Genomic DNA, 26295 nt, shown 5'->3' on the forward strand with positions numbered 1-26295 from the left:
TCCTGGCTAAGCTCAAGTGTGAATATCACCAGTCACATCCTATGGACAAAATTCAATGGCCCTTTCTTAGTCCCCGACTTCCTTTGTTTGCAAGGTGTATGTTATACCTCAAATCATCCAGTTCTCACATCTCCTTACTGTCTTGGCTTCTGTGTTAGTGCACATGGCTCATTAACCTTATCACTCTTTCATTCCTGCATCAGCTCTTGCTTCAGTGCGATGGACAGCTCATTCTGGTCTGTTTTCTTATCCTTTCCATGTTATTTTGCCTATATTTTCACCCTCACCCACGTATTCAAGTATCCTTTCCAAGCAGATTAAAGTCAAACATGTGACTCCGGTGCTGTTACTGCTTTAGAGCTTCATTTATGCATTTCCGAAGGTCTGCTGGATATTTCTACACAGAAGCCCCAGCAGCTCATTGACCTCAGCATGCTGTAACTCTACTTCAAACTCACGTTTCCTTGCATCTTCCCCAATAGTGCCACCATTCTTCTTATCTCTCAGGTAGAGATTCAGAATCCTGAGCTGCACCTCTTACTTTTCTTTCATCCCCTGCAATAATATTTTTTTTTGAGATAGAGTCTTGCTCTGTAGCCCAGGAGTAAGGTGGCATGATCTCAGCTCTCTGCAATCTTCACCTCCCGGGCTCAAGCGATTCTCCTGCCTCAGCCTCCAGAGTAGCTGGGATTACAGGCTAATTTGTATTTTTAGTAGGGGCGGGATTTCACCCTGTTGGCCAGGCTGGTCTCGAACTCCTGACCTCAGATAATTCACTTGTCTCGGACTCTGAAAGTACTGGGATTACAGGCATGAGCCACCACACCGGACCACATGCAACAGTCTTAAAAAACCCTCACATTGCTTCTTCCTAAGCAATGATTCCTCAGTCATTTCATTCTTTCCATCCCCACTGCTACTTTTCTAGCTGTACTTATTTTATCGACTCACGTCACAGGTATCCAGACCACTTCATATTAGAGAAATCTGTGTATGCTTATCATATTCTCTAAAGGTTGAGCATCATGAGGGCAGCAGGTATGAGAGCTTGGAATGAAGATTCCTAATGAAGCTTGGAGACCCATCCTATCAGAATCCTGTCATGTAAGTTTATCCAACTGTCACCTTTCCCTTGCCTTTTCCTCTTCCTCATTCCTGAAAGCTCCAATGTGGAATTTGAGCTGAAAATCACCACTAGTGCTTAAAATCACAGGAGCTTAAATAGTTTGTGGCCCTGGTCCACCCTGTCTCTGCTTTTATTACAGTACTAGGTTTCTTCATTTTAGAGACAGTATCCTTGGTGTGTGATCCTGAAATACACTTGAGGTACAGAGACTCTGTGTCTTGTGAATTGTAGCGAGATGCCTTATTTGTGGTAGGCCATAATTATTTGCTGAATGACTAACAATTTATCTAATCTAATTGATTTCTACGCCACTGATATTTGTATGTTATTTGTGTATTTTAATGTACGTAATTATTGAAACATTAGCAAGTATTTTCTGCCCATTTTAATGGCTCATTACCTTCTATATCATGTTATATCCTGGTTTATATAAGAACATCTGTGTCTAATATATTCCTGTAAATCATCCCTGTTCATTTTCATAAGGATATTAGACTCAGCAAATATGTGTCATGTGGATTTTTATGTGCCAGCCTCTGAACATCACAAAAACTTCCCAGAGCCAGAGATAACTGCACTGAATCAGCTGTTCCCAAGTTTACTTTTAACCATTGCTCAAATTAGATATCTATGAGCTCCCCTTAGAGTCCAATCCCAGGCTGCCAGCTGCTCCAGATGTAAGGAGCTTTTATAGCCTTCAAACACATTTTATCTGTCATCATTTTCATCAACAGGAATATCTTTCTCTTTCTTCTCTCTTATAGAACCTGGTAAACAAGGAAAGAGAAAAGCTTGGCTTTATTGTAACTCCAAAGAGGTCAGTCTGTGGGGGGAAAAAAACAACACAGCGTGTCTTTCTTTGCATGTCTTTCCATGTGGCTCTTCAAAGGTTTATCAACCACCACCCTAATCCATTTATTGAAGACGCTCAATTTTCCAAATGGCCTTTTCTTTGGAATTCACTGGAAATGCAGCTTGAAGTGACAGAAAAGAGATAGAATGCAGTAAGGTTTCAGCGCTAATTGTGTCTCTACACATTAACTGATCATGTGTTCTGACCAGATTGCCCATTTTTTTCTTATCTGTAAAATGGGCTGTGATTTTGAGAGGGTTAAATACGAAAAATGATTATAAAGTTTCTAAACAAAATAAGCTACAAATAAATTTACATACCTTTAAATTCTAAGCACAGAGTTGGGATATACTCAAATTTTCCAAGATGTAAAGTAAAAGGATGTGCATTGCAGCAGCGTTGACTATAGCAAACAACTGGAAACAACTACGGAAATTATTAAAAGGGAGTTAGAGTGTAAATTATGAGATAGCCACAGCATGGAATATTATGGAGTCACTTTTTTTTTTTTTTTGAAACAGAGTCTTGCTCTGTCGCCAGGCGCCAGGCTGGAGTGCAGTGGCGCAATCTCGGCTCGCTGCAGTCTCCGCCTCCTGGGTTCAAGCAATTCTCCTGCCTCAGCCTCCCGAGTAGCTGAGACTACAGGCGTGCGCTACCACGCCCAGCTAATTTTTGTATTTTTTAGTAGAGACGGGGTTTCAATATGTTTGCCAGGATGGTTTTGATCTCTTGACCTTGTGATCCGCCCGCCTCGGCCTCCCAAAGCGCTGGGATTACAGGCGTGAGCCACCACGCCCGGCTTGGAGTCACTTTTATAAAGTCATGTGGTTTTGCATAGCTTATAAAAAATATTTCCAAGGAGCAGTATTGAGATTATAAAGTGAGGCCAGGCACAGTGGCTCACACTTGTAATCTTAGCACTTTGGGAGACTGAGGCAGGTGGATTACTTGAGCCTGGAAGTTCCAGACTAGCCTGCACAACATAGTGAGATGTGAGACACACACACACACACATATATGTACATATGTATATATATTTTATAAATAGTAAAAAGTGAGGTATACAGCCCTTATGTATATGTTATAAGGTATAATAAGAAAATAATTTGTGTGCACATAGGCTGCTATATATTTTAACAGATATATTCTGGACTAAAACATAAAACTGATAAAATGAAAAACTCAGAATAGGATGACCGAGGACAGGAAGCTGTCACCACTATATGTTAAACACGGTGTCTATATTTGCATACGTTTTATTTTCCTTATAAAAATAGCAAGAATAACATGAATAGTGTAACAATGAGACTTTTTGATATTCTTTTGTATACATTTGTTTAAAAAACCAACATATAACCTAAAAATAAATTTTAAAAATTCTATAAAATTTCAGTGGATATATTGACATAAAAGACTGTTTTGTCATACAAAGAATATCAAAATTCAGTCACAGACCCAAAGAAATTAAGTCTAGAAGATGTGTTGCTTGTAGTGATTTGCTATTGCGTAGGTTAATGCTATACATTGTATTGGGGAGAGTATGTAATTAGCTTTTATCAAGTACCTGCTATTTCCTTCGCCCTCGAACACCTAGTGTGTAGGTATAAAAAGATTGGAAGGCATCTCGTGTTCACTGCATCATATTGTTTTTTAAAATCTAAGAAATCATTACTAGATGATATACGAACAAATATAGTATGATGTGGGTGGGGAAATTCTCCCCAGCTGTGCTGAGGCAATGCGCATGTGGATCCGGAATAACAGCAGCCGGGCTGAGTCACCATGTCTGCCCCTCTGAGTTGTTGGGTGAGGCGGCTGAACCTAGGGAATTCTGACTTGCCCAAGGTGAGCTGGATGAACTGAGTAGTGACGATGTCTCTAATCATCCCATTTCAGTACAAGCCTTTATCCATGGCAACACACATTCTGTGGTCAAGATGTGGGGAATAGACCCACCTGATTTAGTCCCCAGGATACCATAGATGGTGTTTACTTTGCGAATAAAGTATTCAAATTCACAGAGATTAAATAATTTGCACAAAGACACAGGGCTAAATAATAGCAGGACTGGAATTTAAACTCCTGTCTGACTCACTCCATTGTTCATGGTCTTAATGACAGGAGTGAAGATACATAGGTGGGAATTGATAAGGTGTGTAGGGAAAACAGCCAGCTGAAGGCTTGTTAAAATAGTTGAGAGAGGCCGGGTGCCGTGGCTCACGCCTGTAATTCCAGCTCTTTGGGAGGCTGAGGCAGGCAGATCATGAGGTCAGGACATCGAGACCATCCTGGCCAATATGGTGAAACACAGTCTCTACTAAAAATACAAAAATTAGCTGGGTGTGGTGGCACAGCTACTTGGGAGGCTGAGGTCGGAGAATCACTTGGACCTGGAAGGCAGAGATTGCAGTGAGCCAAGATCACATCACTGCACTCCAGCCTGGTGACAGAGCGAGACTCCATCTTAAAAAAAAAAAAAAAAGTCGGCCGGGCGCGGTGGCTCAAGCCTGTAATCCCAGCACTTTGGGAGGCCGAGGCGGGTGGATCACGAGGTCAAGAGATCGAGACCATCCTGGTCAACATTGTGAAACCCCGTCTCTACTAATACAAAAAAATTAGCTGGGCATGGTGGCGCGTGCCTGTAATCCCAGCTACTCAGGAAGCTGAGGCAGGAGAATCGCCTGAACCCAGGAGGCGGAGGTTGCGGTGAGCCGAGATCGTGCCATTGCACTCCAGCCTGGGTAACGAGAGTGAAACTCCGTCTCAAAAAAAAAAAAAAAAAAAGTCAAGAGAAATTCTTCTAGGTGCTACTAGCAAGAAAATAAGAAAGGAATTCAGAAAGGCAAGGCAGAAGCCCAGTTAGAAAACTAATGAAATAAAGATTTCCAGGAGACTCTATTGAGCTAACCCATAAACGTCATGTTCAAATATTCTAACACCTATAACCAAATAGTGGGAGTATTAATAAAAACCTCTACATCTCGCTTGTATTTCTTTTCCCGCAGGTCAAATCTGCAATTCACTTTAAGGTTAATGGCTGTGTCTTTGAGGTATATTTATTGTGCTTACCTTTTAAGGGTCATACACATAACTATGATAACCTAATTTATCGCTTATTCTGTATAACACTATCTTTTACTCCAAACAAAAAATTAAACTTCCTACAAACTCTACAAAATTGCATATTAAAATATAATACACAGGGTGAATAAAAATTTTACACAATGACAGGTTTAATTTTGTTTATTCTGTTAGCATCTATTCTTGAAAACTAGGCCCTGAATTTCTCTATTTATGCTCCTAAATTCAGAACAGTCTAAAATGTCATTTTTATTATTCCTTATATTAGAGTGCTTAAAATTAAAAACATTCATCAGAAAATTGCTGTCTTTAAAATGTATCACCCAATATGGAATGTAAATATTAAATTTAAATATTTTAAAATTAAATTATTATTTAATTTATAATTGCAAGAGCATAGTGTAGTTGGGCTATGTGTGGGTGGACAGCTCTGTTCGCAGGCAGAAATATGTCCCTTAACGCCACTTTAAAAGCCACAAACCAAAAACCTTCAGCTGCCAGACTGAGGACAGAAAGGTTAACGAAAGCCAAAGGGAAACTGTCACTACTAGACATTTTGAATCAGTCCCTAATTATTGAAAGTCACTTTAAAATATATGGGCACACTGAATTTTCAAAACTGCCTTTATGGAACTAACAACATAAGAATGAACTGATATTTTTTCAGAAAAGAAACTATAAATAAATGCAGAGGAAGAAAGGATGGAATAAGACAAATACAGTCACTTGCATTCCCAGCCATGAAATATAAACATGCAACCACCATTTTATTTAAAAATAGAACTTGTATAGCTTAGCACTCTTGTCCTAAAACATAGTTGCGGTCAAGAACCTAAAAATACACGTTTTCTTATTAAGATGGTAACAAACCCTTCTGTGCAAGAATTAGACTTTATATAAACTTCATATATGATGCCAGTTCTAGTTTGTAAATAGGAAATATTTCTTTAAATGTGTAGAGTGTCTTGTGCATTTCAGAACATTACACGTTCATTGTTTCATCTGAATCTTGAAACGCTGAAGGACCTTTCTGTTCATTCAAGCACATTGCCTCTTTCAGGGTCTGCTGAAATCCCACTTGTTCTATGACTCCTGCATTGGCTGCCCGGGATGGGAGTAATTCTCTCTCCTCTGAGAGCTTTGGGGTGATGATCTCATACGGAGATGGCATTGTCTTGGGTTTGCTTTTCCTTTCGTCCTTATGATGTATCCCTGAGTTGTCTCTCATGTCACCCTCTCTCCCTCTTCCCTTCTCCACGTCTCATCTCTGAACTGTAATACCCAGCGCAGGACTCTGGCCTGGATTTACAACTAGAGTGTCTGTGGGCTGACATGCCTCTGTGTCCTGGCCTGCACACGTGCCTTGTATGGTCTCTAGTGCTTGACCATGTTTAGCTAACATGTAAAATCTTCAGAGATTTCATAGAAGAATATGAATTTCTAGTTTTTCTTGAGGAAGTGGAAGACCTGGCTACTCTGGGCCTGTCTTACTTCATGGCAGTGACTGTCTAGGGACAATGGGGGGAGCTTCCCCTTTAGGATTTGCACATGCACTCCAACTTGCCATAGTCCTCCTGGCTCCCTGTGGCACCCCTACTTTGAAGCATCATCATGAATTAGTGACTGTCATTTTTTTTTAATGACAGAGAAATACCTATCTTCACTCTGATTTTTATTAAAAGTGAGTTGATAGGCTGGGCGGGGAGGTGGGTGGATCACCTAAGGTCAGGAGTTTGAGACCAGCCTGGCCATCATGGTGAAACCCCATCTCTATTAAAAATACGAAAATGAGGCCAGGTGTGGTGGCTCACGCCTGTAATCCCAGCCCTTTGGGAGGCCGAGGTGGGTGGATCACAAGGTCAGGGGTTCAAGACCAGACTGGCCAACATGGTGAAACCCCGTCTCTACTAAAAAATATAAAAATTAGCTGGACACTGTGGCTTGTGCCTGTAATCCCAGCTACTTGGGAGGCTGATGTAGGAGAATTGCTTGAACCGGGACCAGGGAGGTGGAGATTGCAATGAGCCGAGGTGGCGCCACTGCACTCCAGCCTGGGCTATAGAGCTAGACTCTATCTCAAAAACAAAAACAAAAACAAAAATATGAAAATCAGTTGAGTGTGGTGGTGGATGCCTGTAGTCTCAGCTACTTGGAAGGCTGAGGCAAGAGAATCACTTGAACTCAGGAGGTGGAGGTTGCAGTGAGCCAAGGTTGCACCACTGCACTTCAGCCTGGGGGACAAGTGAGACTCCATCTCAAAAAAAAAAAAAAAAGTGAGTTGAGAAAAGAAAGCAAGAAGAAGCCTAGTACGGTGGTGTCACATGCCTGTAGTCCCAACTACTAGGGAGGCAGAAGGGAGAGGATCGCTTGGGCCCAGGAGTTCCAGTCCAGCCTGGGTAACATAGCTAGACCCATCTCTAAATAAAAGCAAAAAAACAAGAAAAAGCAATAAAGGCCATAGTCTGTCCTTCATCACGTACTTTATCTTAAAATTTTATTTATTTATTTTCTTGAGATGGAGTTTTGCTCTTGTTGCCCAGGCTGAAGTGCAATAGTGCCATATTGGCTCATGGCAACATCTACCTCCCAGGTTCAAGTGATTCTCCTGCCTCAGCCTCCCAAGTAGCTGGGATTACAGGCATGTGCCACCACATCAGGCTGATTTTGTAGTTTTAGTAGAGATGGGGTTTCTCTATGTTGGTCAGGCTGGTCTCGAACTCCCAACCTCAGGTTATTCACACACCTTGGCCTCCCAAATTGCTGGGATTACAGGCATGAGCCACCGCACCTGGCCCATCACTTACTTCTTAACTCTGAAGCCCATACTTCTGGTTTCTCACCTCAAAAGAAGAATCCGAAGTAGCTTTTTCTTGAGGATTAAGTAAGGTAAATAAATAATAACTATCACTCCTGGGTAACAATGATCATGTGTACATTTTTGGCCTGCAAAGTGGATAAATTAAATGTATCTAGTCCCCAGTTTGTTGGAAACCTTTGGGAGAGTTCTCTGGGACAGGAGGAGGCCCTTGAACAGAGTTTGGAATATGAACTATTTTTTTATGCAGCAACTTAAATTTCCATCTGACTGTCTATTATCCTTATAGACCACTGGAGTGCTTCCTCACTGATTTAAAGACTTACTATGCAATGCTGGAGAATGCAGATATTTTGAATAACACAGTTGATGAACTTCTTAATAGAATCACATTGACAGCTTCTTACCATTTATACACACCTTCCCAAATTGCCCTGCCTGACATTTTATCTAGTGCCTTCAGGGCTGGAATTACTATGGAAAGTTATTTATCGGACAGTCTGATGTTGAGAGAGAACAGAAGTTGCTTGTTACAGTTACTAGATGTAATGAAAAGTATAAGAAATTGAGTAAAAAAGTATGTACCACCCAGATCTGAAGAATCTGAACTTCTGAAACCGAAGTTGGAGCAATGTCATTCTGTTGAGCTAGCACTTAACATAATTTCATTAAGTGCAACATAATTTCGAGGAAGAGGAAAGATTGCGAAGATGATGATGAGGCCTCAAAGAAATCCAGACATGAAGAGGAACAGACTGATGATGACCTGGTAGACTCTCTCTAACCATTTCAAGTTGGACTTGTCAATACAAATTAATCAAGAGAATTAGGACGCATACCAGGCTTTTAAGGTGAGTGGTGGCTGTGCCACTGCACTCCAGCCTGGGTGACAGCATTAATAAATAAATAAATAGTATCATGTGAAAACATCAAAATATATTAAACATTTCTATTTGTTATTTAATTTTTTTCTTTCATAGTAGTTCATGTGAAAGAAAACATCTTCAAAAGAGCCAGAAGAAAAAAAAGCTCAGTTTATTATCAGCAACATAACGGGCACATGTCGTTACTATCCTTATCCTGTGTGACGCTAGGGAATCCTTTGAAACTGAGCTCTCTCATGGGATCACCTCAGCAGCACAGGTTAGATCTGCCCAGCAGCTAGAACTCATGAGTCAAGGCTGTGAGTCATTGTCTAACACATATTTATTAGATGCCTACTATGTGTCTGGCACTGTTGTAGATACTTGGTATCTATATTGTAAACAAAGCAAATCTATTCCCTGCTCTTATGAAGGCTTACCACCAGAAAGTGAGGGAGATAGCAAATACATACTAAAATATATATAATTGTGCCAGGAACAATATGTGCTATAAAAAATAAGGCAAGGCAGAGGAATAGAGAAAATATAAGAGCATATACTATCTGTATGAGTCCATTTTCACACTGCTGATAAAGACATACCCTAGACTGGGAAATTTACAAAAGAAAGAGGTTTATTGGGCTTACAGTTCCATGTGGCTGGGGAGACCTCACAATCATGGCAGAAGCCAAGGGAGGAGCAAGTCACATTTTACATGGATGGTGGCAGGCAAAGAGAGCTTGTGCAGGGAAACTCCAGTTTTCAAAACTATCAGATTTCGTGAGATCCATTCACTATCACGAGAACAGCATGGGAAAAGACCTGCCCCTCCCCATGATTCAGTCATCTTCTACGCAGTCCCCCCCACATCATGTGGGAATTATGGGAGCCACAAGATGAGATTTGGGTGGGGACACAGAGCGAAGCCAGATCACTATCATATACAGCTTGGAACAAAGGGATGGCTCTCCAGCAGGGACCTGAACGCAGTGAAGGAGAGAACCATAGAGCATTTGAGGGAGGGGCATCGCTGGCAGCCAGGACAGAGTGTTGTGAACAGTGACAGAGACCAGTGAGGGAGTGACAGATCCTTGAGAGATTTGCAGGGGCCACATCCCTTCAGGCCTTGTAAGCCATATGTAAACACCTAGATTTTAATAGTGATCAGAAAACCTTGGAATAGTTTTTTGAATTTTTTGATTTTTTAATTATTATGGTCACATAATAGTTTTATATAGTTATGGGGTACATGTGATGTTTGGATACAGGCATCAATGTATAATGATCAAATCAGAGTGACTCAGGCATCTATCACCTCAAGCGTTTATCCTTAGAATAATTTTAATCATGTAAGTTACATGATCTGCTCGGTTCTAAAAGGCTGCAAGGTGGGTCATAGGCTCTGGGGAAGAAAGAGAAGAAGCAGGAGAGAGTCAGGAGGGTGTGAGATCCTCCTTGGATCACGTGAGGAATGACAGTGGCTTGCATCAAAAGCGGTGGCAGTGGAGGATGTGAAACAGACAGATTGCGGCGATGCTCTGGGACTGTGGCTTCAGAAGAGATCTTGATACATAAGAGTATCAAGTTTTTGCAGTACATATGGAAGCAGATATCAAGAGCTCAGTTTCTGCCTTAAGTTTTAGATGCCCAAAGAACATCCAAGAGGAGATGTTGAATGGACAGTTATATACACATCTGGAGTTCAAGGGAGAGGCTGGGGCTAGAGATAGAAAGTTTGAAATCATTATTTTATAGAGACAACATCTAAAGCCATGGAACTGAACTCATCAAAGACTTGAGTGTAGAATGAAAAAGAAGAGCCAGGAGGACACACTTAGTGGTCAGGCCCAGAATGAGCATGCGTTGGTCAGATTAGAAGGCATAGCCAGCACAGTAGGAACAGAACCAGAAGGGGCCATCCGAGGGGCCCCAGGTTGCATTCAAATCTTGATTTGTGAAGAAGGGAGCTTGCTCCCCAAGGTGATGTATTTTTAGACCATAGGTGTTTTAAGTATGGAAGGACCTTAGCAGTAATATTTTGCAAGTCCTGCACTTTACAGAAGTTGATACTGAGACACAGGGAGGTTAATTACCCAAAGTCACACAGTAATTGGTTTGAGTTGATTAGGGATGATGTGTTCCGTTGGAGAGATGACAGGCTGGGCCAGAGGTGAGTATCACCTAATGAAGTTGGAATTGTTACCAGTCACTTCTATCTCTAGACAAGAAAAGGAGGAGACAGGAACAGTCACAGGCATCAGCTGTTGAACTTGTTTCTCAGAAATGCAGACTTTTACAGAGCAGTTTCTGTATGCATAATACAATTCCAGATACTGTTCAACTGTAGAGTAAGAAGGCAGATATTCTCTCCTCCAAGGTTGTTTTCTTCAAATTGGTGGAAAAGTTGAATGACCTATAGCAAGTATATATATGTATATATATATACACACACACACACTCACACACATAAAAATTTATTCAGAAATTGAGGTTTGGTATTTTTTTAAATCAGAAATTAAGTAGCTCCCAAAGCTTCCTTAAGAGAGTGTCATGAATAGGATCCCTAGTACTAGGTGAGGCATTCGATGACTATTTGCTGAGTAAATTAAGGCCTTCTGCTTTCCTCAGTAGGAAACCACTCATGGGATAAAGCAACCAAACTGAAAGGATAGAAGCATTTTTCCCCATATTTTAAATTAAAAAGTTATATTCATACAGGTGATACTGAAATCAATACCTATTGTAAAACAGAATGTTCTTAAATATTCTACCACAAATGCTACTTTCAGTTAATCTTCGCCTCATCACTCAGTATCATGTGAAAAAAACCTTTTTGTTCTCAATAAGCACATGCTTTGAATATCTAAATGCGTGTGTGCCTGGATAACATTGATGGGCCTTGGTCTCAGAAACCAAGGACACTGATGGGAACTGAGGATTTATGACTAAATTTGGGAATCACTTTCTGCTCTTTTTAAATTTTACTTTAAGTTCTGAGATACATGTGCAGAATGTGCAGGTTTGTTACATAGATATACATGTGCCATGGTGGTTTGCTGCAGCCATCAACCCATCATCTAGGTTTTAAGCCCTGCATGCATTAGGTATTTGTCCTAATGCTCTCCCTCCCCTTGCCCTCCACCTCCCTACAGGCCCGGGTGTGTGATGTTCCCCTCCCTGTATCCATGTGTTCTCATTGTTCAACTCCCACTTATGAGTGAGAACATGTGGTGTTCGGTTTTCTGTTCCTGTGTCAGTTTGCTGAGAATGATGGCTCCTAGCTTCATCCATGTCCCTGCAAAGGACATGAATTCATTCTTTTTCATGGCTAAATAGTATTCCATTGTGTATATGTGTCACACTTCCTTTATCCAGCCCATCATTGATGGGCATTTGGGTTGGTTCTAATTCTTTCCTATTGTAAACAGTGCTGCAATAAACGTACATGTGCATGTGTCTTTATAGTAGAATGACTTATAATCCTTTGAGGCAAAGACTTCATAACTAAAACACCAAAACCAAATGCAACAAAAGCCAAAATTGACAAATGGGATCTAATTAAATTAAGGAGCATTTGCACAGCAAAAGAAACTATCCTCAGAGTGAACAGGCAGCCTACAGAACGGAAGAACATTTTTGCAATATACCCATCTGACAAAGGTCTAATATTCAGAATCTATGAGGAACTTAAACAAATTTTCTGCTCTTTTAATAGGGTTTTTTGGGGCTCTTTTTAGATATAAAATATATCTATCTCCAAATTTTAAGAGAGAGAGAGAGAGAGAGGTGTGTGTGTGTGTGTGTGTGTGTGTATGCTTACATGCACATGCATTTACCCCTTTATCTAGAACATATGGATTTCCAGATTTTTATGCAAACCCATACGTTTCTGTCTGGCATCATATGGTTCTAATTTGATTAAAGCTATCCAGTCCTGTAATGTGCTTCTTTGTTACGTATTATCTAACCCATGAGTGAGAATTCCCATTACAGAAGGGGGAAAAAAGAACTTGCTAAATAATCCTTCTGCAGTTTTTCTGGCGGGAATGAAAGATGTGAAAACTTGATAAAAACATAAAAATTTACTTTATAATAATATTTTGAAGACTCTGATATACCCGGTATTTTTGGTGGTATTTTATATTTTAATTCATAACTTTACACTAAACAAGATCCCAAAGTAGGAAAACATTGTGATAAAATTCTATGATTTTAAATATAGCGGGCAGCTGGAAAGAAAGTGGAAATGTGTATGCTGATGTGAGGGGTGTGTTAGGGGCTTTCAGCTGTGAGTATTTTCAGTAAATATCTGCAAATATTATAGCGCACACGCCATGGGAGAAGGATCATAAAGCTCATAGGATCTCATGACATATTTGGTAATTTCCACTAGAAATCTCTAAAATAATTTCTTATAGACAGGATCAGAGGCTCATCTAAATAAATGTTTTGGCCAACACTGATGCCTTTTCCTTTCAATTGGGAGATCAAATATCGAATTTTGCCTCAAAGGTGGGTCCAACTCTGGGTGGCCCCAGGGGGCAGGCTAGATAGATGTTTGCTTTTGGTTGGGTTTTTCCCTTGCAGAGAAATTGTAAAATTTATTTCAAGATCCTTACTAGGGTGGCATGAACAGTGGATACGGTCACTCCATGAGGGACCTCACCAGGTGACTTTGGTCATGTGATTCCACCCAGTAATTTTGATTCATCATGACAGACAGGTTCACATACACTTTTTGGCACGGAGGTGGAATATACGTGTGACCTCTCACACCATTAGAAGTTTCTTAATTATAGAAGGGCTGTGATTTTCGGGAGGAAGTTAGTATCAAATTCATCCTGTCCTTTGATATCATTGAGAAGGGTTGCTGTAAGTCAGCATCATTGGTTTCCTCTCTGTACCTCAAAGTTTGGCCCCAATCTGAAAGAAAGTTAAAAATATGAAAATCTACCTGCCTTGGAGAAACTGATGGAAATGGGAGTGTGTGCACACGTGGGCAGGTGCACAGAAACTCAGGCAGAAATAGATGCCTCTCAGGGAGCTGATTTGCCACTTGAGAGAGAATAAAGAACTGGCAATATCCAGATGTTATAATTCTGTTCTCAATGATACTACTGGCAGCTCTGGTGCTCCAGGGGAAAGGAAGGGAGCAGGTATCTCCCATGGTGAAATCACGGAGGAGAAAGACTGAAGCCTATTCTTTGTTGCACTTCACACTGAGTGCTTTACACAGAGCAGAGGCCCAATTAATGCTTGTGGAATTGAATTTATTGAATTGCACTGAAGGAAAAAGAGGACTCAAGGGGCTTAGAGACTTCAAGAGTATATTGCAAGAGGGTCAGTTTCAAGTCGAGACTGAAATTTTAAATCTCTGGATTTGTCTGTTGTGAACTGGAGATAGATAGATAGATAGATAGATAGGTAGATAGATAGATAGAAACATCTTAAATGGGAAACAAATAACAAATATACATATTGAAACTGCTGAACATTTGGTATTGGACCATATTTATATATGATACGTGAAGAATATACTGATTTTCAATTAACATTATTTTAATGCATCTAAGTCAAAATTTATTTACTTTCCTTTAAGTTTTTGTGAAATTCTGAATGATGATAACCAGGTAAAGTGATGAAAAATTGTGTATTTTTTAGTTAATTAAAACTCCTAATGGAAAAAGTTTATCCATTAAATTTGAAGAGTGAGTTAAACTATTTTTGAATCTAAATTAATCTAAAAAGCCAAAATATTTTTGGCATTGGCAATTGGGATGCCTTTAGAATGTTCTCATAAATCAATGAAGATTTAAGATCTTCCTCAAATTTTGAATATAAACTCATATTTGGGCTGTGATGAAGTGTGAAAAATTTCAGCATGTAAGTTGTTATTTTCATGAATTTATGAGTGTGTGAGAACATTTCTCTGCTAAATTAATTACAGCAATAAATACTACAACCAATATAAAATGAAAGGTAAAAAAAATTGTCCTAAAATCTGTAAAATCAAGAAGAAAGGTCAATGGAAAAAAGTGAGATTTTACTTCAAGAATAAAATATTCAGGGTAGTTGATAAAAATACTGTTAGGATCCTATTAAAAACAAAAAGAATTGGGTAAAATTGGTTTAAAAATTGTTGTTGGTTTTCTTTCACTTTTTGTAAATACTGTACTAAGTTTTTTTTTCTATGTTTCTCTAATTCTTGTAGTTCTTAAGTATTCCTTAATTTTTAAATCTATAAGCAAATAAAAACAAAATTAAATTGCTTTACCTAATTCTTAAGGATAAAAAGACAATATATACCTCCAGATTTTTTATTTTTAACTTCTGAGATAACATGTGGACCTAGAACTAGTTTTCTAATTAATCTAGTACTTTTAGTTCAAAATAATAAAAAACTGCTAAAAGATGAAGAGAGACCGTATTAAAAGTAATATAAAAACATCACATGACTTTTACTTATTTTCTGGGGGAAAAACATTAGCTCAATCACTTGTATTATTTTTAGATTAAATCTTTGAAAATATTCGGTATAAACATTTTAGAATGTAGGAAACAAAAATTTCTATTACAATGAATGATAAAGTAAAAATGTTGCTTTGTTTTTTAAATTGTTAAATAATACAAGTTAAATAGTACATTAAAGACTACCTTATAATTTAGCAACTGCTTTATCATTTCAGCAGAATTTTTTTTAGAATCAGTAAACAACAAAATAAAAGATGTAATTACAATATCTTTAAAATACCATTTACACTGAAAAATCGTGAATGAAATGCATTTAATGGTGAAAATTTTGAAATATTATAATAAGTGGAATGTTTGGACCCTTGGGACCACATACAGGTGACAGATGAAAAATATTAAAGGAGGTATTTACCACAAAGAATATTTCCCCAACAGAAATTTAGAAAGGGGTCTGGTCTGATGGAGTAATGGGTTATATGAAAACTTTCAAACATCTTAATTCAGGAAGATGAATGTCAGGAAGCTTAGTGAGTTGAAAGAGTTCGAGTTTGCTGATCAGAACATACAGCAATATGTATTTCAGTGGGACCAGAGAATAACCACATGAAAACGTGAATAAGCAAAGATGATGGGTCTTAGACCACCTTCACTTTCCTTTCCTTCATGTTAATAATCAGAAGAAGTTTAATCAGTGAAAAATTAAACCAACAACATGCTTTAGATATAAATATAGAAGAGATGAATAAAACTGTAGAACAAAACAGTGAAAAAACCTAGAATGAAACACTGGAAATAGTAACTATTTTGTTATCCATTGACAGAACTATCACAAAGCGATGTGTGTGTGTGTGTGTGTGTGTGTGTGTGTCTGTGTGTGTGTGTGTAGCTACAGATGTGTTGACTTACCTACTACTGCTTTTTTCAAAGATTATATTTAAACACAAGCGAAGAAGTACCACTAAAGTATTTTTAGTATGAACTGATCCTTTTACATTTCCTCTTTTCAATGAAGCTGGATTGCATGAAGTGAATAAAGCTGCTTTACTTGATCTTATCAGCCTACAGCAGATGAAGAAAGAATTTCTAATGGCACCTACGTCATTGACTGCAGTTTTTAGAGAAATAGAGAAATAGAATTGTTGGTGAGTCATATGGCTCTTACATTGCTCTAATACGATGGCAGTTTTGGTGAGGATTTTGATATTTAATGAGTGCATAAGGGCAGAGCAAGTCTTTTAAGCCCATTTCTGATGAAATTGTAACCATGTAACTTCAGAATAAGAAAAAACGGGGGGGGAGTAATAAATTTCTTGATCAGATAATGCTGACGGCATTAGAAGAGGCCAACATTGATATAGTTAATGAATACATTCTTTGCACAAGTGTGTCACTATCGTTGGCCAGCATAAAAACTGTCCTTGCCCAATAGTGTTTCCTCAAACGCTTGAAATTGAAGAAGATAAAGCTTAGTATTTCCAGTGACCTCCAACTTTCAGATTTAGATATAGATGATAAGCTTTTTGAATCAAAATCTTTGATCAAAGTTATGAATCTTGTTCTTGCAAAGCTGTAAGAAAACTAAGGTGCTTCTAAATTTTAACTTAAAGTCAGTATCGTAGGAATGCCAAGTTTAAAAATGGAACAATGTTCTACCTTACAGTTAGAGTTAGTATGAAATTAGTTCAGAAGAGACTGATTGGATAGTTACTTGTAAATGTGTTCCTGGATACACTTAACCAAGAAGAAGGATGGAGGAGCTCTTCTTTTGACTAATAACAGATTTCATGCTCTTTAGTATGTCTTTATATCTGTGTCAAATCTGAAATCAATGAGCTATGGATAAAAAATGGGCCGAATACTGGAAGATGCCAATAAGACCCATTCCACTTAACCTTTCATTTGTGCCAAAATAATTTGTTTGAAATGCTGAATTCATGTGCTGAATAATTTGTCTGAAATGCTAGGCTATAGATCTGGGGGCAGAACTAGTGAAAAATAGCCAGCTTTGGAGCTGGCAGGTTGAAGGGAATAAGAACATTTGGGCTAAAGTGAATCCCTGTGGAGGAATGGAGCCTTTTCAGGAAGGGAACGTCAGAGTGAAAAAAAGGAATTCTTTTTCAGGGCTAGGATGGATAACAAAGGCTACACAAGGTAGGTAATAGAAATTTAAGTTTCTGAAAGATGACTTCCAGGAAGAACCTCCCCCCACCCCACTGTGTGGAGACATATCTTGGGGTTTAAGATATGTAAGAGGTCTGTGATGCTGCAAATTCTTTCTACCAGGCATGGCCTCATGGGATTAATCAGAGCCCAGCTGTGTGGAGGAGGAACAGCTGGAATATCTGGGTAGGGGCTAAACGAGGGCCTGGTAAGCTGGTAACTACTGAGAGATAACATTCCTTCGGAACACCCAAGCCCACTGCTGTGGCAGGGAAGAAAAGGAGCTGGAGGCCATAAGCCCTGGTCTTCCACTCTCATCAAATACATCCCAGTGGTCAATGCATGCCACCAATTTTTGCGAGAATCCTTGTTTCTGATGTGTGTGTATTTAGCATGTACTATGTCTTCAGACGGTTCACATTTAATATTTTCCCACATGGCTTTGAGATGCATCTGGGGGAAAATTGGTGCTGTCACCTTTCAGGATGAAGAGGAAATGCTAAATTTTAATTACAAGCAATATCAGGATGTCTTTGAGAACATTGTTCTTAACTTCAGTAAAACTTTTTGGTTCTTTTAAAACTCCTTTGCATGGTATCTCAGAATCACAAATTTTAATTTTAAAAGGGATCATCGTGATGAGCTTATTCAACACTTACATTTTATAGGCAACAGAATGGAGGTGTAGGGGGATTAAGTGGCTTGCTTAAGGTCATTTTCATAGAAATGAAAAAAAAATCTTGAACAAATTTTCTAGCTTTTATATTGGGGGAAAAAGACCATTTCCTTATTCACTTCCCAACAAATCACTCACCCCCTGTCCTGAAGCTCAAGGCCTGCTCTCTTCCATGGATACTCACATTCCCTTGATTCACAACTTGACGGTAAGTGGACTGGGGAGGAAAGTCTATTAAAGACTATGCTGTTTAAACATAGTGCTTACATTTTAGACACAGTAGGAATAACAGTAGAGAAAGCAATTAGCAGGAAGAATGTCAGGAAGTGAGTCTACGAAGAAAAACCACTACCTTTAAACAGTCAAAGAAAGCTTGGATATGTAACAGACTTTTGCCAACGAAGACATGATTAAAATAAATTTTGAGGTGGTCATGGTGTGAGGGGGTTTATATAAAGAATACAGTTAGGCTGGGTACAGTGACTCACACCCGTAATCCCAGCACTTTGGGAGGCCAAGGTAGGAGGATCACTTGAGGCCAGGAGTTTGAGACCACTCTGGCAATATAGTGAGACCTTGTCTCTATAAAAAAACTTAAAAATTAGCTGGATGTCCTGGTGGCATGCCTGTAGTCCCAACTATTCAGGAGGGTGAGGAGGGAGGATTGTTTGAGCCTGGGAGTTCAAGACTGCAGTGAGCTATGATTGCACCACCAGCCTGGGCAGCAGAGCGAGATCCTGTCTCAAAAAAACAAACAAACAAACAAACAGTCAGATAGAAAGTTGAATAGAAAAGATGGAAAGATGGAAAGATTCAGGGGCTGGGAGCCTGAGTGTGTACTGAATGAGGGCACTTAGATCTATGTAACTGTGTGTGCTGAGATAATGTTTATCAATGGAATAGCTAATGATAAGTTAATTAGGATCTCTTATATAGTTTGATTCAGAAGGAAAGTTATTATTTGACTCATGGAATGACCTGAGCCTTTACAGATGTTTAAATTTGCCAAAATACTAATTTTGTTTAGGCCCTCAGAAAAAGATAAAAGATAGTCAACGGCACATACTTACACAATACAACCACATTATTTCCACTGACAGGGAATGAAATCCAACAGTTACTATGTATTTATTAATTTAACAGCATATGCTAATGTGTTAAACCTAACCTCCTGCTTATTAGAATGAAATAAATGAATGTTATTAGAAATAACATTACAGGTCAAGCAGAAGATAGCCCTACACAATATTCTTGCTGAATAAATAAATAACTCTGGTGGGTTGACTTTTCTAAAGGAGACATCAATTGAAACAAGTGATTAAAGCTGACAATGGAATTGTACAAATGACCCTAATTAATGAATTTTCTAATATTTTTCATGTTTATAAACATTAGCCCATGTTTATACACTATGTGCATAAATATGCATGCTTTACAACGAGTGGCATCTGTAACTGGATACAAATCATGCTGCTCTGTGGCATCTGTGAATTCTGACATATTCTATTGTAAGCTGGAGAAAGTTCTAATTTCCAATTTTTTTTTCTGCTACTGACTTGGAGACCGTTGACTTGGCAAAGCCCCTAACCTGATCTCAGATAAAACCGACCATTTACAAGACATCAAATCTTCTGCAGCTTTGGATTAAGGATTCTGACCTTGAAAAAAAAAATTCTACTTCCAATCACCTCTTCTCTTTGTAAATACGATAAACTGATGGCTATTTTGCTCATACTCCCTGACAGTAGTAAGATAATGTCACTCTTCAAATAAGTTCTTACTTATTGGTTACCTTTTGATGGGTTTATCAGCTGCCAACAAATAATGGAGAATTATTTTGGTGAAGCCAGTCACGCCAGTCCCATAAATGAGAACATCCCTGTGTGAAGTCTGAGCATTACAGGTGGGTCTCCATGGTACAGGGTCCTGAGAGAATTCGAGCGACTTCCATGCTCTTACTTGTCTCCCTAGTCCTCATGTAATTATAGTAGAAAGCGCCATTAATCATTACCTCATGACTGGTATGATGACAAGTATATGGGCTTAGGTTAAAGGGTAGTGTTACTGTTTCATTAGGAACTCTGAAATTAGTAATATCATCCTTGCCCCATATCCTATTAACGAAGATCAGATCCTTATCCAAAAACATGAGAAGCTCATAGTTGGTGGTGTTCTCTTTGCAGGTGTTTGGGTTTTTAAATTGTCTTTTCTTCTTACCTGCTAGAACTCATTTTTTGTTCCAACTTTTCAAAAATGTAGACAGGATTAACTACCCCTTTTTCTTCCCTCCTACGTATAAAACACAACATCTTATGTTTTATGTGTGTTTATTGGTAGTTTTATAAGCACTAAAAATGCTTTGCTACATGTATTGTTCTCTAAAATATACATATTTTAAATGTATAGGAAAAATCATAAATTATTTCAAGGGCATTGGTGAAATATCAGGGTGGCTCTGTATAGTGTGGGACTGTCTTGTGTTGCCAAAACATTTTAACCTACAGCTGTGCTCTCCTTTTCTGATTAAGCATTTAAAAACCAAATACAAATCAAGTGTAGAAACAGGACCAAATACTAACAAAAGCATTTTTCTTTCATCTTCACAAGAACATTTCATTTGGAATTAGTAGTTTCATAAAAGCACAAATATAAATGTCAATGAACTGTATATTATACGGATGATATTGCAGAAACAAAAATCTTTGCATTTATTGATATCTAATTTGGAAACCAGAAAATACTGGATGCATCCTAAGAGGAATAGTGGTGGGGGAAAGCAGAGGTAGATACGTCTGCCTCTACACTTTTGAAATGTGTCTTAGATGACTATAATTTATTTGCTATATTATTATGGGTTAACATTCAGGTCTATTCCATAGGTTTATAATTTTAGTGGGCAGAAAAATGCAAAACAAGTCCAGAGTGTGTTTTAGTGAATAGAACCCCACTTGTTCTGTACTTTTTCTTGGAGTTACATAAGAATGTAGACATTAATTCTTGGCATTTATGGAACACCTTTTTTGTCATTTAAATTCATTTTTATTCAGTCTTTTTCATTTAAGCATGCTTCAATGTATTTATAATAAATGAGAATACATATAAACCTTCCAGAACATCTCTGGGAATACGGAATTATATTAATGACACTCTTAATGTCATTTATTTGACATGGGATCTGATTATGCCATTAAAGACCTAGTTCCTCTGATACTCACACAGGGATTAGAAATAACTGAATTGGGGAAACATCCCAGAAACTAGGAATAGTTATTTTTAAATTCAATGGCAGAATTCACACGCTTAAAATGGTACAATTCACAGTTCTTCCTCTTCTGGAATGTTAAATCTTGTTTGAGAGGAAATTCGTATATTCATGATAAATTAGAAAACAATTTAGAAGCAACCTATAAAATAGAGTGTTTTGGTCTGTAAGTGCCATTCAGAACATGAAAAAAAAAACACTGTGGGCTCATGTTAATTCAGACAAACTTCACAGAGAGGGCAAATTTTGAGCTGCATATTTAAGATGTGCAGGATTTAGCAGAAAGAGAGAAGAAAAGACTAGGAGTGAACAGGAGCATGTGATGGGCCAAGGTGGCTAGAAGTGCTGTCAGAGGCAAGAAACCATTCCTCTTAGGATGTATCAAGAACATTACAAGATTGAGAAAGTAAACTGGGACCAGTTCATACGGACCCTTAATGTGGGGTTGAGACTTTCAAATTTATTTTAATATGCAAAATAAGCTAATACAGTTTTTTTTTTTTTTTTGAGATGGAGTCTCGCTCTGTTGCCCAGACTGGAGTGCAGTGGTGCAGTCTCAGCTCACTGCAGCTTCTGCTTCCCAGGTTCAGGTAATTCTCCTGTCTTAGCTTCCCCAGTAGCTAGGATTACAGGCATGCACCCCCACACCCATCTAATTTTTGTATTTTTTAGTAGAGACGGGGTTTCACCATGTTAGTCAGGCTGGTCTTGAATGCCAGACCTAGTGATTCACCCACATTGACCTCCCAAAGTGCTGGGATTACAGGCCTGAGCCACTGCACCTGGCCTGCTAATAATAGATTTTTAACAAATGAAATACATGGTGAAAACGACTGTATTGTACAACCAACATTAAATAAAATGGTGACCCTCAGAAACTAGGTAGTCAACTATTAAAAATGAGAAGTAAAGTCATGACGGTAAATTAGAACAACAGTAGTATGACATGAGGAGGAGAAATAAACCAGAAACTTTATGAAGCATGTGTACTAGGACTCAGCGTCTACATGAGTGTGGCATGGGAGGGAGATGCAATGAAGTTGACTTCAAAATATGCAACTCATGAAAGCAAGGTAACATAGGAGACATTCATTAAAATAGAAAGTGTCTTAGTCTATGTTGGGCTGCAACAACAAAATACCACAAATTGTATGTAATTTGCAAAGAATAGAAATTTGTCTTTCACAGTTTTGGAGGCTGGGAAGTCCAAGGTCAAGGCACTGGCAGGTTTGGTGTCTGGTGAGAGTCCAGTCTCTGATTCCAAGATGATGTCCTGAATGCTGCAGCCTTCAGTGAGGACAAATGCTATGTTCTCACATGGCAGAATGCGAAAGGGTAAGAAGGTTGAATTCCCTCTGTTAAGCTCTTTTAGAAGGGTATCTAATTCTACCCACGAGGAAGGAGTCCTCATGCCTTAATGGCTTAATCACGTCTTAAACAACCTCTCCCCTTTCCCCCATATTATCACACTGGCCACACCTGAATTTTGGAGGGGACACATTCATATCATAACAAAAAATTAGACAAAGGATTCATTTTTGATCATTACATACACTAGATTTGACCTTACAAACATGACCACCTGATTGGACATGTTCTGTAAACAACTGGAAATAAATTAAGGATAAAGGCTTCGGCTGAAACTGCAGGTTTGATAATGAGCACATAGGTAATAGCTGACATGACAAGAGTGGATGAGCAATCTAAGGAATTGGATAAAGAAAGAAAAGCAGAGCAAGCGTAGAAAATCTGAGAATTTGATTTGAAGAGAAGTGGCAGAAATAGAAGCAAGAAAGGAGATAAAGACAAAGAAAATAGGCCGGGCGCAGTGGCTCAAGCCTGTAATTCCAGCACTTTGGGAAGCTGAGGCGGGCAGATCACGAGGTCAACAGATCAAGACCATCCTGGCCAACATGGTGAAACCCCGTCTCTACTAAAAATACAAAAATTAGCTGGGCGTGGTGGCATGCGCCTGTAGTCCCAGCTACTCGGGAGGCTGAGGCAGGAGAATTGCTTGAACCCGGGAGGCGGAGGTTGCAGTGAGCCAAGATTGTGCCACTGCACTCCAGCCTGGCGCCTGGTGACAGAGTGAGACTCTGTCTCAAAAAAAAAAAAAAGAAGAAGAAGAAAAAGAAAAAGAAAATAGGAAAGATATGAGGATGGCTAAGAGCAGTCCAGGAAGAGGCTGTGAAGGAGGAGATCATGGTCTCAAAAGCTGCAGACATGGCGGGTGCTGAGTATTAGGAAAGACCGTCTGGATTTGTACTACAGGGGTTGTAAATATTAGATTAAATGGATTGTTTAGGGAGGGAATCATTTAGTGCAAATGTTAGTTTCTTAAGATGACAAGGCTTCAATTTATATTTTAGATGCATTTTTCTCCTATTAGGGAACGGGTAGCCAACTCCTCCGTTTGTTTCTTACAAGAATTTAGCAGTTCAGCTGAACTAATTTAAGTTTTTGAGCTTATGAACAGCTGCAACTTTGTATTTAAATTTCATCTGCTCTCTGTCCTACTTAATGTTCCAGTAACAATCCATCTTACTTTCAAGTCTGACAATTTCATAAGGGTATTGACCACCCACAGAGAGTATGCCTTCAAAAGGGAAAGCCCTTTAAGAGCTGTGTTGAGTGAAGCAAAAATGCTTAGATTGTAGTCAATACTATTAGAACTGAACTGGGATAAGAGTGCAGTGATTCAGAAGAATTAGTTCCATTATTTTTACTGATGCTTCAGGAAAGTAATAGCATCCAGGAAAACAATAGAATTTAGGGCACTGTGATGGTCATTGGGATACTATGCTCTGTTGTTGAACAGTCCACTAAAATATTTCAGTAAAAGTGTAGTTAAACACATAGAACTGAAGACTGCACCAACCCTACAGACACTAATGATTTTCCATATAAATGGTTGGGGCCCCTTTAAGTAAAAATAACGAACAAGACTATATTCTACTTGCTTTATAACAGACACTTCTGATAAGAAGTGATTTTATTCTAATAATAGAGTGGGGGCACAGTTTAGTCTAACACGTTAGAATAAATTGCTTGATTTTAATAATCTTAAGTGCAATTTTTTTAAAAAACCCACAAAGAATATTGACATTTAGAAACCTTTTAATAGTAGCATAATTCCTATATATAAAGCTAAGATAGTAAGGGATCTAGTTTTTTCTTCTTTCAACTGAGCTGCTTTGTATTTTAGTACTTTTTTATTTCTTTGAAAACCAGATTCCTATTTATAAATATTTCTGAATCAGGACAGTACTCCTTTAAATTAAGTCTGTTCCTGAAGTGACCCATATCTGGCCATCGGGTAACCTGTATCAGGTAGTACCACATGTTCACAATCAACCCCAGCATGCACCCCTTGGGCTGATAACTAAAATGTGACAATTCTGATAATTAAACCACCTAAAGCCAGCGGCTGATGTCTTGCATTAATTCAAAACAGCTTAAGGTGAAACAACGCACTATCCAATTACCAGAGACATGACTATATACGCTGGCAACCATGTCGGCATGGCTTTCCTCAGATACGCTGAACCTGATACCTGACAAAAACTGTAATTTAAACAAATGAAGGGGGTGGTTGATGGATTGTAGCCTGTTTAATCTAACTATTAGTCCCTCTGAAGACTTCGCTTGATTAGCAAGGCTGAGTAGGTCAGAGGATGACATTTTCCAATCAACCTAACATTCACGGAGAAATTATATTTTTCTGTATCATTCATTAAGAGCTAGTGGAATTCAGATTTTTGGCTTATAAGGAAGATCCCAATTAATTAAAATAATGAAGAAGAAAAATAAAAGCAAATTACTTTTATACTGGGGTTTAGTTTTAACATTTATATGCATGGATTCCATCAGCAGTAGAGGATGTTAAGAATTTCAGCACTCTTCCCAAAATGCAACCAGAAAATCCTACAATGGAAGGCACAGTTCCAAGGATTATATTTTTCTGTATCTTTGTTGTTCAAAGCAAGAGCAGTCATGAAGAACATCATTAATTTCAGGATTAATTTGTAATTATTGCCCATTCAATTAGATGGTTCCCACCTCTTCTCTACCACTACTACCACAATCATTAAATAATATTGATTGTATGCCAAAAACTGCCTCAAAATGCATACCATGTGTATTAGGCTGTTCTTGAACTGCTGCAAAAAAATACCTGAGGCTGGGTGATTATTTTTTTGAAAAAGGTTTTATTCCTGTTTACAGTTCTGCAGCCTATACGGGCAGGGTGGTGCCAGCATCTGCTTCTGGTGAGGCCCTCAGGAAGATTCCAATCATAGCAGAAGGGAATAGGGAGCCAGCATATCACATGGTGAGAGTGGAAGCAAGAGAGCAGGCTGGGAATGGGAGTGCCACACACTTTTAAACAACCAGATCCCACGTGAACTCACGCATCACCAAAGGGATGGCGCTAAGCCCTTCGTGAAGGATCCACCCTGTGATCCAATATCCCCCACTGGGCCCCACCTCCAACACTGGGCATTACATTTCGGCGTGAGATTTCGAGGGGACAAACATCCAAACCATATCACCATGTAAGTGTAGTGTGATGGTTCATTTAATGTATCAACTTTAGTGGGCTAAGGGACGCACAGGTAGTTGGTGGTCTGTGAGGATGTTTCTGGAAGAGATCAGCATTTGAATCGGTGAACTGACAAAAAAGATCCTTCTCCCCAGTGAGAGTGGGCATCATTTAATCTCTTGAGGGCCCAAATAGAACAAAAAGGTGGAGGAAAAGTGAATTTTCTTCTGTCTGAGCTGGAACATACATCTCCTGCTCTTGGACATTGGCACTCCTGGTTCTCAGGCATTCAGACTAGAACTGTGACTTATACCATTTCCCCCTCCTCCGATCACCCGCTGCCTCAAGGCCTTTGGACTGAACCACACCAACAGCTTTCCTGGTGTTTTCAGTTTGCAGATGTCAGGTTGTGGGACTTCTCAGTCTCCATAATCACATGAGCCAATTC

General features: G+C 38.8%; 1 protein-coding gene and 1 pseudogene across 1 annotated transcript in view; one reads left to right on the plus strand and one right to left on the minus strand.

Annotated features, from left to right (window-relative positions):
• TENM3 (teneurin transmembrane protein 3) overlaps positions 1-26295 on the minus strand; it is a 1556403-nt gene that overhangs the window by 881686 nt on the left and 648422 nt on the right. The window lies entirely within an intron of this gene.
• On the plus strand, positions 7981-8659 carry LOC105727345 (cyclin-H-like; annotated as a pseudogene).

The sequence above is a fragment of the Aotus nancymaae genome, unplaced genomic scaffold (genome assembly GCF_030222135.1).
Source record: "Aotus nancymaae isolate 86718 unplaced genomic scaffold, 86718_ANA_hifiasm-v0.15.2.pri h1tg000006l, whole genome shotgun sequence".
NCBI classification, from domain to species: domain Eukaryota; kingdom Metazoa; phylum Chordata; class Mammalia; order Primates; family Aotidae; genus Aotus; species Aotus nancymaae.